This window comes from Aotus nancymaae, unplaced genomic scaffold, assembly GCF_030222135.1.
Source record: "Aotus nancymaae isolate 86718 unplaced genomic scaffold, 86718_ANA_hifiasm-v0.15.2.pri h1tg000008l, whole genome shotgun sequence".
In the NCBI taxonomy this organism is placed as follows: Eukaryota; Metazoa; Chordata; class Mammalia; order Primates; family Aotidae; genus Aotus; species Aotus nancymaae.
In genome coordinates this window covers 17,799,916-17,809,624 of record NW_026988419.1, presented here as the reverse complement: position 1 = coordinate 17,809,624, position 9,709 = coordinate 17,799,916, and the positions used below count along the sequence as shown (strand labels likewise).

The window sequence follows — 9,709 nt, the reverse complement described above, 5'->3', positions numbered from 1 at the left end:
TTTTGCCAAAGTAAACAGTTGTTTTAGAAAGCGGAAACCAGCAACCCGGAATGCAGCAGAGGCAGCTATCGGCCATATCTCACATTATAATATTCAAATACATGCCAAAGACAGACACAATTTGGCGACACAGAACTAGAGAAACAGGCAGGTCTGAGCATAACTTGAATTATTTCTGGTGCAGAAACTCAGAAGTCCAAAAATGATCTTATTTGCCTTTAGTCTGAGTTGACCTTTCTTCTTTAAAAGGCATCGTTGCCCTTTCGTCGTTTCATTTTCTGCCAATTTCCAAATGTTCTCCGAGAAAAAGACAACCTCTGAAATTCATCAAAAAATAAATAAATAAAAACCCTCTAAATCAATCACTAAATAAGAGAAAAAATAGACAGAACTTCGTAAATCGGTTCAGGCTTTTAAAAATTGTCTCTCCTGATGGAAACTGGGGGATGATAGCGTGACGCTGAGACCACAGAGTGGGTCAACAGCGGCATCTAGTGTTCGATCAGAATCCTGCAAAGTCTCTCGTTGCAGATGGGAGGATCTGTTTGCTATTGTAAGATGCAAATCAGTTACATTTATCCACCCATGGAGATCATTAAGAAGCACTCGCCCGAGTGTTTATGGTGCTGCTTCCACAGATGTTCACAGAAGAAGGACGCAGGTTGTTCTAATTCCAGAGAGACCGAACATGACACAGCTTTGGCGTTCATCTCACTCCCATCTCAGCCTCACCCCCTCAGACTCAAACTCAAAGGCAGAAACTATATGCCTGAGAGTCCCTGAAGGGGAGAAGTCCTCTAGGATGGTTTAACAGCCTTCTCTGGAGTAAATGGAGTAGATTGTGTTAATTTTTGGAAATAATCCTGCTTTTGCCTTAACTTTTTTCTGGACACCCTGAACTCTTCAGTGAATAGTGAATTCTGGGGAAACTATTTAATCGGCTACAATCTACAAATTAGGGGTGATTTTGGATCTACGTATGCCAGTGATTTTCACCATTTTTCCCCAGCAATTAAATTCTTTAAGTGAAACACATGAGATATTTGAAATGGAAATGTTACAAAGAAGAGATACATATATGTAACCTATAGCTGCCCTCTTTAAACGGGGGCTAGTGTAGAAAAACTAGATCTACAGCCACTCAGCCTTCCAGAACCCCCACCCTTCTCTTGCCTCTCCTCACCCCACTCCCCTTGGCCTCCCGCCCTGTTCCTTCAGCCCCACGCCACTCCCAGCTTCTGAGGCTTATCTGCAGAAACCTAGGTCCTCCTAGAATAACATAAGCCTTTTAAACTTGGATCTGTTTTCTTTCGGAGACAAGTGACAGAAAAACACCCACAGACCTGGGCAAAGGATACAAGGTACATTAATATAAACAAAGATGTAACCAGCAGACACAGAAAGCTACAAAGAGCAGGAGACTTAGCAGCATTTTTCTAGTTAGAAAGACAAGCTTCCCTTGTTTTCTATACCCACCAAGGCGCCCTGCCTTCATCCTCACCACTTTGCTGATGAAACCACACATCTTTGGCTGCGGATGCCATCAGATCCTTTGGGAAATCCTCTCTGCCATTCTGGGAGATTTTGTATTCTCCGGGGCCCTCCCAGGGGCTGCCTGCCTCTCTGCCCATAGATGCACATTACTGGTGACAGTGCCAGCAAAACTCTGAATGTTGACTGAAAGGAGAATCAATGGGCAGTACCCCACAGCCAGTTTTCCAGGCACAGCACCCTTCTAACTGTCTCATCCTTCAGGCCTGCCTGTGACACCTTCCTGACACCAAATGTCTTGGAGTTTCCTCTATGATTATTCAGTCATTTACTTCTTCCTTTACTGAGAAAGCATAATCGGGCATATCCCAAACTACCCAAACCAAAAGGCCAGCATTTGTTATGGTTGGAAACTACACGTTTACCTTGATTATGAAAATAATAAGGCCTAGTGTGGTGGCTCACACCTGTAATCCCAGCACTTTAGGAGGCCGAGGTGGGTGGATCACCTGAGGTCAGGAGTTCGCGACCAGCCTGGCCAACATGGTGAAACCCTGACTCTACTAAAAATACAAAAAATTAGCCAAGTGTGGTGATGGGTGTCTGTAATCCTAGCTACTTAGGAGGCTGAGGCAGGAGAATCGCTCTAACTCGAGAGGCAGAGGTTGCAGTGAGCCGAGATTGCACCGTTGCATTCCAGCCTGGGCAACCAGAGCGAAACTCTATCTCAAAAATAAATTAATCAATAAATAATAATAATAGCATCTTCTAAACAACAACAAAAAACCTGGAAGCCAGCCCTTATGGCTAAAATGTCATTTGTATGGCTTATCAGAGAATAAAATGTAGATTCCTCTCCATCTCTTTCACTCAGTAAACTGTGTGTCAGATGTATGTCATTCTTACTTGAAGCTTATTAATGATAGGTAACACTGAGCAATCGCTACAAGACAGGCTTTCTTCTCAATACCTCATCATCTTAGGATTTCTCAACTTCAGCATTACTAGTATTTCGGGATGTACAGTTCTTTGTGAGGGGGGCCTATATTACTAGTATTTCGGGATGTACAGTTCTTTGTGATGGGGGCCTGTATTACTAGTATTTCAGGATGTACAGTTCTTTGTGATGGAGGCCTGTATTTCACCTTGTAGGATGTTTAGCAGCATCCCTGGCCACCCACCACATAAGAATTTGCTTTTCCCAACCCCTTCTCCAGTTGTGACAGTTGAGAATGTCTCCAGATATGGCCAAGTGTCCCCTGGGGAGCAAAATCATTCCCCTCCCCTGTTATATAAGAATCACTGCCTTGGCCAGGCACAATGCCTTATGCTTGAAATCCCAGCACTTTGGGAGACTAAGGCAGGTAGATTGCTTGGGTACAGGAGTTCAAGACCAACATGGTGAAACCCCATTTCTACTAAAAAATACAAAACATTCGCTGAGCGTGGTAGCACATGCTTGCAGTTCCAGTTACTCAGCGGGGGCTGAGTTAGGAGGATCACTTGAGCCTGGGAGGTCAAGGCTTCAGTGAGCCCTGATGATGCCACTGCACTCCAGCATGGGTGGCAGAGCAAGACCCTGTCTCAAAAAAAAAAAAAATTACTGCCTTATAATTATATAATTCATGCAAAAATCTGTACAGATTAGTTTTATTTCTCCTATTTTGACAAAACCAAAGCACAAAATGTTGTATGACTTTCCCAACTTTACACGACTAAACTCATCTTAGAGTCCAGCAGTCCAGCTCCAGAGCCTGTGTTCTCCACCACTCTGCTCCATCCTCCTCTAAATTCCAAGTCCCAGTTTATTAACCAGAATCAGCAGAACTCTCAGAAGAGTTGGTAATTTCCCTGGCACCATCACTGTCTTGGGTGGATGTGCTGCCTCTTCCAGAGGCCTGAACAGCAAAAAGAAAAACAAGAATTAAATCAGATCTTTTCAACTACATTTTTCAGGACATATCAGCTAAGAAGTTAACCATAAGGTTTCAAGAGCAGTCTCAAAACAAAATTTCTGTAGCTTCGTCTCAACTCACTGTGGCCACCCCCACAACCCTTAAATTCCTTCCAAAATCTTTGGGCCCCTGATTTACTCAGACACCACAGTGAGATTTTAGTGGGTGCTGGAGTCACTACACATGGGAATTTTAGTGGGTGCTGTCTGAATTGATCGATTCCCATGCATTAGCTCATTTAAACCTTATAATAAGTATTTTACCCATTTAACTATAGGGGAAATCAAGGATTACAGTTGTTAAACAACTTGCCCAAGGTTCATTCACATTATTAGTCAGTGTTCCTCCAAAAAACAGAACCAAAAGGAGAAATCTATCTATCCATCTATCTATCTATCTATCCATCTATCTATCTATCTATCCATCTACCTATCTATCCATCTATCTATCTATCTATCCATCTATCTATCTATCTATGGTCCATAAGACATTTTGATACAGGCATGCAATGCACAATAGTCACATCATGGAAAATGGGGTATCCATCCCTCAAGCATTTATCTTTCATGTTACAAACAATTCACTTATACTCTTTTAGTTATGTTAAAATGTACAGTTAAACTATTATTGCCTGCACTCACCCTGTTGTGCTATCAAATACTAGATCTCATTCATTCTTTCTTATTTGTACCCATTAACCATCCTTGCCTTCCCCTCAAACCCCCTCCACATTACCCTTTCCAGCCTCTGATAATCATTCTTCTACTCTCTATCTCCATGAGTTCAATTGTTTTGATTTTTAGATCCCACAAATAAGTAAGGGCAATGTTTGTCTTTCAGTGCCTGGCTTACTTCACTTAATATAGTGACCTCCAATTCCATCCATGTTAGTGCAAATGGCAGGCTGTCATTCTTGTGTATATGCACATTTTCGTTATCTATTCATCTGTTGATGGACACTTAGGTTGCTTCCAAATCTCGGCCATTGTGAGCAGTGTTGCAACAATCATGGGAGTGCAGATTTCTCTTCGTAAGCTGATTTCCTTTCTTTTGAGTATATAAACAGTGGGATTGCCAGATCATGTGACAGCTCTATTTTTAGTTTTTTGAAGAACCTCCACGCTGTTCTCCATAATGGATGTACTAATTTACCTTCCCACCAACAGTGTATGAGGAGGGTTCCCTTTTTTCCACATCCTTACCAGCATTTGTTATTGCCTGTCTTTTGGAAATAAGCCCCCTTAGACATCTTCAGACATGCCTGAATCCTTGAGTGGACACAACATCAGTCTTTCTCCAAATGTGCTCCAGAGATCACCTGCATCAAACTCTCCTGGAGCAGGGAGCATGAAAACTGTGTAGTTTCTCAGGCAGGTGATCAAGTTCAGCATCATCATACTAAGTCACCTTGTTAATGTGTAACCTTGATATAATGTGATGAAAATGACACTTTATCTCTGTGGCCTTCCTCCCAGTCTAATCACAAGAAAAATATCAGACAAATCCCAATTGAGGTATATTTTACAAAATATTTGACCAGTACTCCTCAAAAATATGGACAGTCCAAGACAGTATCATGCCCCAGAAGAGGAAGACATGAGACATGACAACTAAATGTAATGTAGCATTAGGTAAGAACCAAGGAAATAGGAATCAAGTATAGCCTTTAATTAGTAATAGTGTATCAGTATTGGTTCACTAGATATGACTAACGTACCATACTCATGTGAGGTGTTAATAACATGGGAAAGCGGGACTAGGGCATATGAAAACTTTCTATATAATCTTTGCAAATGTAAAACTATTCTAAAATAAAACTCTATTAAAATGCCTATTTTCAGGCCTCATGCTAGTCCTACAGAATTAGACTATTGTGAGTGGGATGCAGGCACCTGCATATCTAACAAGACTCCCAGGTTTGAAAACTAATTTAGGCTCAGCTGGAACTCCTACTTCACTTACAAGGCAAGACCCTTGCACCCACCTGCTCAGTTGCCTAAAAGAAAGGTGCAGAAGCTTCAACAGAGACGAAGTTCAGGATACTAAAGAGTAGATATTTAGCTTCTAGAATACAGCAGCCAGTTCCTTTGTCTCATGTATTTTATTGCCATCAAATATCTCTGAATAGAAATCACCAGTTCAATGTTTTGTCCCAAAATTGGACTTGAACCTCTTGCAGTAATGATGCCAATAATAAAATATTTTTATTAGCATCATTACTGCAAGTTATGATGAGGAGTTAAAAATCTCTAATAAGATATTTAAACTACATTTTTGCACTCTGTCATTAACAAAGTAAAACATTTGATGGTTGATTTTGCCTGCATCTTGGCCCACCACTTTATCTCTCAAAAAGTAGCAAAACCAGTATTTATAAAAGTTTTCCATGGCTCCAGAAATTTTTCATCAGGCTTGAAAGAGCTAAGTAACTATTTCTCTGTAACAGATTTCTGACATGAATATAACGAAAATGCTACCATTCCTTACTTGAATTAAGATACATCAGGACCAAATTCTATTGCAAAATGTAGCAACAACACGCAACAACATGCAAACAGAGCATTATGAAGTGGGAAGAAAATTACACTTGAGATCAGTTTGGAATAGAGGGCTTGTAAGATCCATTTTAGCTCCGGAGTTTTGACTCTGGAATCCCAAAGCCCCAGGAGTTAGTCTTGCACCCAGTATTACAGTGGTAAATCTGGTATTTGTAAACTCAAAATAATTTAGAACATAATTCAGAAATGAATGATAAAAGGTAAATGTAAAACTTGAGCAGTCTTAGTCCTTGAGAATTATATCCCACAACATGAATTCAGCCAGTATCAAAGGCATTCAAAGATGCCTTTCAATCCGTTTTGCCTCTATTACAGATGCTGTCATGTGAGACAGAGACCCAAGGATAAAATCTGACAAGCAGTAGAGAACAGAAAAGCCCCATAAAACAGATGTTTTAAACATGAAGCAGGTGTTGATGTTTATTTATACCTGGCTGCCGCATAGATTGACATTGTTAAAATTTCAAAGTAGAGTTTCTCCCCATAGACAAGGGACAATGAAAACAAATAGACAAGTCACAAAAGAAACGAAAGTGGTAAACAAGCATATGGAATAATGTTCGCTCTAACTAATAAACATGCAAATTAAATCAACAAGGAGGTACCAATTTTTTTCCTTCCCAATTTTTTTTACTAGTGTATATTTCAGTGATGACTAAGATACAATGAAACTATATTCTCATACATCACTGCCAAGTGATAGAGTAAATTTGTACTGGTCTTTTGGAAAATAAGTGATGAGCGTAAAGAATTATTTACATATTCATGACCTTTGATTCTGTAATTTCGCTAAGAACGCAGGACAAAGCAATATGTGTGAAGATGTTCACTGCAGAGAAAAATTGGAAACAGCCTCTAAAAGTCCAAAAATAGATGAAAGACTGTAAACTTTGTTACATCTACTCAAATGTTATACAGCTTTGTAAAGATGATGTTTTCAAGGGCTATTTAGGAATACAAAATGTTTATGACCTGTGAAACAATCAGATCATATATATGTCTTTGGCTCATACAATGTTTTTAAAAATTTAATTTAGTGAACATTTTCATACTGAGAAAATTTACACAAAAATATGTTTTTTGGCTCTACTCAAAAAGTCAGAATAACTGGCAAAACTGAGCCCTTGTACATGACAATTATTTGCAGCTTAGTAATTATTCCCTTTAGGACAAAAAAAACGCATAACCCCCTTTGATCCATAGTCCCAATCCAGTGGCTCTTGGAAGCATTTGAGTTCATAATCTCTGATCTAAATTTAAAAATCAGGGTTTAAAATTATACGTATAGGCCAGCGCAGTGGCTCACACCTGTGATCCCAGCACTTTGGGAGGCTGAGGTGGGCAGGTCACCTGAGGTCAAGAGTTCAAGACCACCCTGGCCAACATGGTGAAACCCCCGTCTCTACTAAAAATACAAAAATCCCAGCTACTTGGGAGGCTGAGGCAGGAGAACCGCCTGAACCTGGGAGGCGGAGGTTGCAGCGAGCCAAGATCATGCCACTGCACTCTCCAGCCTTGGCAACAGAGCAAGACTCCATGTCCAAAAAATATTATACATATAAATTTTAAATATGCACATAAAAAAAGAATGAAATATCCCAAATTGCTATGAATGGTTGGTTGCCTTACAGTTCTGATATTATAGTTGATTTTTCTTTGCTTTTTTTTAAATTTTCTTCACCACTTTTTTTATTTGGAAAATGGGTTAGAAATTAGAAATTAGAAACCTGAGCCAATGTGACCACTCAGTAAATGTCTAGTCTTTTAGTAAATACCAATAATCTCAAGCAACAAAAAAAGGCAAGTGAAGACCACATACTTGTTTCCCCATAAGCTTGTAACCAGGTGGTATGTTACAATGAAAGCAAGTGATGGCCCAAATTCTTCTAAACATACGACACTTAGTGGCCAGAAAGTCTACCTTTGCTTCTGTAATCCCAAATAAGTCCTCCTTTCTGTTCTCAGGCACAAATATTGAAATAAAACTTTCAATGAAACAGGAGCAAGTTTCATCCTTAGGGAGACACAATATTCCAATAATAAGATCCGACAACATATTGTCAGGTGTGTGAAGTAGACAGATGAAAAACAAATAGAGCTCTAGGCCTTGAGTACTGCTGAGTTTGACAGATTTTTAGTCTCTTCTTCCTAAAAAAAAGGTGATGAAAACTAGACAGTCTTTCTAGTTAACCACTTATATTAACTACTACTCATTTCATAAACAGGAAAGTATTCCTACTATCCTTTACACAACTTAATAAACTTTCTGGTGTAAATTTTGATGAAGATAATTGAAATGATTAAGCAACCAACTCTAGAAAGTGGATTCCTGATTAGGATATTTCAAATGCTAACTACGTGTCTCTAGAATATATAATAAAGTTCAGTTACACATATGCATATTCCACACTACTCATGTTAAAAAATGTTTAAATTGCTGCATAAAAACTACAGATGTTGGTTTTTGAAAAAGTAACGATCTATAGGCCTAAGCTTTCTCTAGCTATTATGTCATAATTTTATTTTTGTATTTCTAATTCAATTCTCTCCAAATGTATTCTCTTTCAATACTTAGAACATAGGTGAGAAACAGTATCAAATAAATCCCATATAGCTAATAAGTGATCAAATGGTGAGATTCAAGCTAAAATCTGGTTCCCTGACTTAATTCTCCATAACCCAGTGTTCTAAATCCATGTTAAGTGACTTGAAAATTGGATACCCAAATGTCCATCCAGAGTGTGTCCAAACAGAAGATGGAAGAATATTCTAGAAGTTAATAACACTTGCTGCAACATTGTAAATAGCAAGTCCAAAGTGGCTATCATTTTTATCCTGTACATAGTTGTGATTTAGAAGTTACGAGAGTATACTCCCTTCATTGCAAAATATTCTTGTGATATTAGTAATAGAAAGCAATCCAAGGAAATGAATAAATATATTAATTCAATGGGAAGGAAGCCAGGGTTGTACCATGATCCCGCTCTGGGCATTGGAAAGTAGTCAGATAAATTGGTTTCTGCTGCTATCAGTGCAATTCTCTTCCAAAAGTTACTGCCACTCGTCAGATAACTCCTATGGAAACTTATATTTAATGCCTTCACTAAAGAAAGGAAACTTTTTTTTTTTTGAGACGGAGTTTCACTCGTTACCCAGGCTGGAGTGCGATGGCGCGATCTCGGCTCACCGCAACCTCCGCCTCCTGGGTTCAGGCAATTCTCCTGCCTCAGTCTCCTGAGTAGCTGGGATTACAGGCACACGCCACCATGCCCAGCTAATTTTTTGTATCTTTAGTAGAGACGGGGTTTCACCTTGTTGACCAGGATGGTCTCGATCTATTGACCTCGTGATCCACCCGCCTCGGCCTCCCAAAGTGCTGGGATTACAGGCCTGAGCCACCGCCCCTGGCCCAAAAGGAAACTTTATGATGGTCTTGAAAAACCATCACATTGGAAAATATGTGATAGTGATTGTATTGGCAACTCAGATACTGTCACAGTTGGGTTCCCTGGGGGAAATTATTTTGAAATGGAGATTGGCATGCAAGAAGTCTATTAGCAAATTGCTGTGGAGGACTTAAGGAAGACAGGCTTGGGGAAAGGGAGAGATGTTACTAAGATGTAGTCACAACAAAAGCCTCAGCCCATCTAATAGGGAACTCTGGAGCAATGAAATTGTGTGTGTGTGTGTGTGTGTGTGTGTGTC

General features: G+C 39.6%; 1 long non-coding RNA gene across 1 annotated transcript; it reads right to left on the bottom strand.

The window, feature by feature from the left end:
• Positions 1-3,125: 3,125 nt before the first annotated feature.
• LOC135273611 (uncharacterized) lies at positions 3,126-8,037 on the bottom strand. Its single transcript, XR_010341355.1, has 2 exons — positions 3,876-8,037; positions 3,126-3,835 (listed from the first exon to the last, which is right to left on the bottom strand). It is a non-coding gene; the product is annotated as an uncharacterized LOC135273611 (long non-coding RNA).
• Between the last annotated feature and the right edge of the window lie 1,672 nt (positions 8,038-9,709).